The sequence below is a fragment of the Typha latifolia genome, chromosome 12, assembly GCF_019914945.1.
Source record: "Typha latifolia isolate L0001 chromosome 12, TyphaL0001v2, whole genome shotgun sequence".
Taxonomy (NCBI): Eukaryota; Viridiplantae; Streptophyta; class Magnoliopsida; order Poales; family Typhaceae; genus Typha; species Typha latifolia.
This window is the reverse complement of record NC_133097.1, coordinates 4080003-4086641: the sequence shown is the minus strand read 5'-3', so window position 1 is coordinate 4086641 and position 6639 is coordinate 4080003.

The following is a 6639-nucleotide window of genomic DNA, read 5'->3' as shown; positions in this document are numbered from 1 at the left end:
AAAAAGATTCCTCAAAGGTTTTAGGCAGAGGCGGTCAAACAGCGGTACATGTGATAAATCATGTTTATCTAAGACCAGGTACAAAAATGACTGCATATGAAATCTGGATTGTGGAAAGAAAGAACCGAGTTATGCAGGAAATGGCTAGGGTTATGCTCCACGCTAAAAAGATTCCTTAAAGGTTTTAGGCAGAGGCGGTCAAACAGCGGTACATGTGATAAATCGTGTTTTATCTAAGACTAGGTACAAAAATGACTGCATATGAAATCTGGAAAGGTAAGAAACTTAGTGTTAAATATTTTTGAGTTTTTGGTAGTAAATGCTATATCTTGATGTTTCTTGTGTGATTGAACGTGATATCTTAGCGTTTTCAAGTGAATGATGGATTTCATTTAGGGCCTTCATGGTTGCTTGGATTTTTTTTTATTTTTGCTATCTTTTTATTTGCTTTGTGCATGTATTGAATCTTGCATCTTGTTTCTTTCTCAAGAATGCCTAGAAAAGCTGCAGTTTCCAAGAAACCTAGGCCGCCATCGTCACCTACTTCGGCTCCAAAGTTTTCTACTTCAACGGCTGCCGGGCGATAGAAACATAATTTTGGGACCCGTCCTGTTATCTGTGAACGACCCGTGCTCATTTCCGATTTTTCTTCTTTGGGGATAGAACAGATATTTACTGAGCGAGGATGGTTATCAGTGTGTCGGATGAGCGGGACTGCTTATGTGGAAGTTGTTCGGGAATTTTTTTGTAATGCTACGGTTTTAGAACGTTGTATTCGTTCTATTGTTCGTGGGGTGTCTGTATACCTGGACTCAGATGTTATTCACGCTGAACTTTGTCTTCCTGATGGTGAGTTCCAGTACCCCACGTCTGCTCCACTTCCTGATGTCGATAAATATGCTGGCACTGTACTGATCAAAGGGGAACGTTGGAAGGGAAACATGATGCCGCATGCGAAGCTGACACTAGTGGCTCGCATGCTTCACCTATTTTGTCTGTACAACGTCACCCCAAGACTCGACATTCCAGTATTAGTCTGGATCGTGCATTCCTTCTTCATGCAATGTTAACTGTAGTCTCTATTGATTTGGCTGCGGTGATCTATGACTCGATTCTCACAGCTGCCCAGAAAGAAGCACCTCGTGAGGGGTTACTATTTGGCATCTTTATTATAAATTTGTGCACTCAGAGTGGGGTGTGTGTGGATGCTTTGGAACCTTCCCTTACTTCGCACAAACCGTTGGATCGAATTACACTTAAACGGAGTCAAGTTCACGACCAGTTGTCTCCTCTCAAGCCATCCTCTTCCGCCGCTGGTCGCTCATCACACCTCGACAGTTCTAATGATAGCTCTGACGGTGACACATCTCACTCTGAGGGGGAGTTACCACAGATATCACTCGTTCGCTTAAGTAAAAGTCGGTAGAAATATTAAGAACGAAAGCAGAGATGAACGCCAAGATTTTAACGTAAAAAATCCAAACAGGTTGAATTCTTCAGGTTGCGTTCGAACGCGTTTGTGAACGCAGTTCTCAGTCTGTGTGAACGCAGTACCCGTGTTCGAACGCGTTTGTGAACGCAGTTCTCAGTCTGTGTGAACGCAGTACCCGTGTTCGAACGCGTTTGTGAACGCAGCTCTCGGTCTGTGTGAACGCAAGTACCCACGTTCGAACGCGTTTGTGAACGCAGCTCTCAATCTGTGTGAACGCAAGTACCCACGTTCGAACGCATTTGTGAATGCGGTGTGAACTCAACAGCTTTTCTCCAATAATTTTGCAATTCTTCAAACTAGAGATATTCTAGACTTGTATAAAGATCATATACATGTAAAAATACACTTGGAATATTTTGTACATAATTGCCAATAATTAAAAACCTAACAATTTCCCTGTTTGGCAATTTGTGACAAAACATCTAGTTTACAAGATATTACAAAGAATTCAAAAATGAGCATCCAGCATGTCTAGTACTTTTAGCACATCAATCCCTGCAAATAAAAATATACTAAACCAAGATCAAGTGAAAATAACTTGAAATGAATAACAATCCAAACACAAATTATCAAGTAAGCAGTTTACAAGTACTCAAGCAAACAAAGTTCACAAGTATTCACGCAAAGGTATTTAAGCAGTAAACAGAACATAGTAAACTCCCCCTATGCCATTACTCCCCCTACACTAGTAAACTCCTAAACTCCAAACACACGTCTAAACTCACACTCACTCCCCCCCTTTTTGACACAAATGCCAAAGACTAGGAACTCGGAGGGAACTGACGATGAAGAATCGACAAAATAGAGTTGAGAACGGTCCCCTGACGTGCTTGCTCAGTTCGTAAATCATTCACGACCGACTGGAGGTCCTGCATCTGAGTGCTAAGATGATCAAAATGGTCAGAGAACTGTGGTAACTCCCCCTCAGTGTGAGATGAGTCATCGTCCGAACTGTCATCAAAAATATCAAGGTGTGAGGAACGTCTAGCTGCAGAAGAGGACGGCTTGAGAGGAGACGACTGATCATGAGCTGGATTCCGCTTAAGAATAATCCGATCTAACGGTTTTTGCAAAGTAAGAGAAGGTTCCGTGGCATCCACGCGCACCCCACTCTGAGTGCACAAATTTATAATAAATATGCCAAACGGCAACCCTTCACGGGGCGCTTCTTTTGGTGCAGCTGTTAGAATGGAATCGTAGATCACCGCAGCTAAATCAACAGAAACTCCCGACAACATCGCATGAAGGAGGAATGCATGATTAGGACTAATACTGGAATGGCGAGTCTTGGGGGTGACGTTGTACAGACAAAGCAAGTGAAACATGCGAGCCACTGACATCAGGCATCATATTGCCCTTCCAACGTTTCCCTTTAATTAACACAGTACCAACAAATTCATTGACATCAGGGAGTGGAGCATACGACGAATATTGGAACTCATCATTAGGAAGTTGGAGTTCTACACAAATAACTTCGGAGTCCAAGTAGATCGAAACCCCACAGACAGCAGAACGTATACAGCGTTCTAAAATCGTGGCATTACTGAAAAATTCCCTAACCACTTCCATATATGCAGTCCCGCTCATCCGACACACGGATAACCATCCTCGCTCAGTAAAGATCTGTTCGATCCCCAAGGCAGAAAAATCAGAAATGATCACGGGCCATTCACAAATAACAAGTCGAGTGCCAAAATTGTGTTTGTAACGCCCCGCAGCCGTAGATGTCAAAAACTTGGGAGCCGAAGTAGGTGAGGAAGGCGGCCTAGGTTTCTTGGAAACTGCAACTTTTCTAGGCATTCTTGAAAAAGAAACAAGATGCAAGATTCAATACATGCCCAAAGCAAACAAAAAGATAGCAAGAAATAAAAAAAAATTCAAAAAACCATGAAGGCCCTAAATGAAATCCATCATCCACTTGAAAACGCTAAGATATCACGTTCAATCACACAAGAAACATCAAGATAGTAATTTTAACATGATCAAAACTCGAAAACGCACGAAATCAATCAAGATCAAGAGACTTAATTGAATAAAAAATAGAAAAATTGATGGATGATCATACCTCGCAAAAGTCAGTAACGATTCCAAGCATTGTGCAGTGAATGTTTTTCCTCTTTTATTTATTTATTTTATTTAATCATTGTAAATTAGATTAATTAGGCAACTAATAATTTTAAGATTACACACTCACTAAAATAATTATTGGCTATATATAATTAGTACAATTAGTAATTGATTATAATTATAAGCATTTACATAAATATAAATATATATATAGCTTATGTATTATTCTTATTAGATTAATACTTATAGTTTTATTAATTATGATCAAATTCATGTATACTTGTATTCATGCTCATCTTTATGTAATTTTAACATCTAACATATATGTTATGATCTTGGTTTAAAAAAGGTTGGTGGAAGGGTTTTAGATGGATGGAGGTGCTCGGTTAGGTTGATATGGTGGTGCAAGTTAATGGAGGCAGGTGGTAAGGTTACTTTAGGGCGTGGTGGAGATGGTAGATAGGTGGTTCGAATTGAGAATAGGATGAGGAGGGAGAAGATCGTTCGTTCCTATAGGAGTAGGGGAGATAAGCGAGGAAGGGAGAGTTCTAGCTGATGGCTAGAAGAAGAAGAGAGAGGATTAAGAGGGAGAGAGACATATAGGAAGAGAAAGTCCAAATATTTTATAAAACCAATAATGACTGCAGTCCATATATTTAAAGGCTATCCAAAATTTAAAATATTTAAATTTACCCTAACATAAATTGATCTCAACATCTGGCGTTTGAATGCTAAAAATCCATCTCCGCTAACGCCTATGCCCAAGACAACGATTCCCTAAGAATTTTATTCTCATTAACACAATCCAAAAGCAAAAATAACTAGACCCAGGGTCATAACAACATATATTATTATGTATAAAATAGAATAGTACAACTAACTATTTATTATACATGATTGAATATTCAACGATTATTTTACATACAATTACTCATTAATCAAGTAAGACTAACAATCACAAAATTAATCTTAATTAGATTTTGCTAATACTTATATTTTTCCTTTTATTCTTATTTTATAATTATAAGAATAGTACGACTACCTATTTAGTATACATGATTGAATATTCAACGATTATTTTACATACAATTACTAATTAATCAAATAAGAGTAACAATCACAAAATTAATCTTAACTAGATTTTGTCTATACTTATATTTTTCCTTTTATTCTTATTTTATAATTATATACTTAAACTATTTTTATATAAAAAGAGTTATCATTTTTTCTTATTTCATAACTAGCATTTTACAATAATAATATATTTATAGTATTAGAATTATATTTATAATATAAATCTATTTATTTAATAAAAAAAGAAGTAATTCTAAACCTAAGAAACTATCATATTTTACATAAATAAATTTTAATTGGATAAACAGCTAACTTTGTACTATCTAAATATTTGAAGATCTCGAACCCCTTATTTAAGACTCCCTTGACTCTGCTAGCATTGAGTTGATGTTTGGTTGATAGACGTGAGGAGTACATATTTTGTGTTTTCTAATTAGATTGTAAGTAGTTTTATCCTATAGACAGCTCTCCTATATTAGGATTTTTTTTATATTTATTCATTCTACTTTAGTTTTTAGCATGATTATATAATCACATACATAATATATATAAATATATATATAGCATGAGTATGAAAGTAATAGATATATGATTGGAGATTGTATTACATCATAATTTCTTTTTACTTCTTTACCACCTAAATTTCTAATGTGTATAATTTGTTATAATACTAAATAAATAAATAAATATATTTATTTATTACATAGAAAGAAATTCATAGTAATATTAGTAGGAAGTTGATAATAAAAGCATGGGGATACTCAAGTAGGCGTTAAAGTTAGAGGTGCATGATAAGATAATTATTGTTATTGATAAGCGATATCTCGTAGCCCACGTTCGAAGTCAATTGAGTGTGATCTGCACCAACAATTGAACACATATCGTTTGCTAAATCATAGTAATATATTTTGTATAAATACAAGTTTGTAAATACTCGTTTAACACAAGGTTTAATTGCTCAAAAGTAAAGTAATGCATGGATTGTTTTTTTAATAATATCAATTGCCACAACTTTCTAGGAAGTCACAAATTTCACAATCAATCGGAGGGTCAAGCTAATAGTTATTTGACCAATAAACAAGTGCCCATAAACACGTTTCGGCTACCAAATTTATAACTCCAAGTAAGGTCCAATTCTGTACATAGAGTTAATTCTTTTTGTATTTTTGAGAAATCTGTCGAAAAAACCCGATCATTTTCTTTTATTGCTAATTACATCCTATTTTATGGATAATTATTAGTCAATTCTAGCATTTTATTATTAATAACTAAAAAACAATAACAGATGGTCTTACCCTAATAACAACTAACTGATTAGAAAATATTTTAATACTTTTGAAACTAATAAAAAATCAACATACTTAAAAACTCGTCATTTGACTTTAAATAGAATTTTTCTATTTATTTTATTTTAACCTAAAAATATTTATTAAAAAATATTAAGGTCATTATATATCATAGTTTCTTTAACTCATTTATGTACTTATTATTAAGAAACTAACGACATGGTATTCCTTCTATGGTTTAGCTCTGTTACACGAAACCTCTTTTCTACTTTCAACTTTCGGTACTTAAACCTCCTATGATCTGAATAAAATAAAATAATTAAAATTTTATATTATATTTGAACAAATTAAAGTTTAAATTTGAAGATCATTACTAAAAATAAAGTTATAGATGATTGGATAAACTTTTTAATAAATCTAGAATAATACCAATCAATATTTTATAAAACTTATTCAATTCTCTATAACTTTGTCTCTAATAATTATCTTCAAATTCAACCTATAATTTGGCCAAATATGATGAATAACAATGACACTTTAGTCCAAATTACAAGAATTAAAATTTTAAGTTGAAAGTATAGAGGCTTTGTGTAATTCACCGATCTTCTCTTTTGTGACCTTCCTACTATTACGAACCGGCTTGGTCCAATTCGCAATGATTCTGGACTCGATGAAGCTCATAACTTATGAAGGGATTTGCGAATAATTTAACTAACGGAT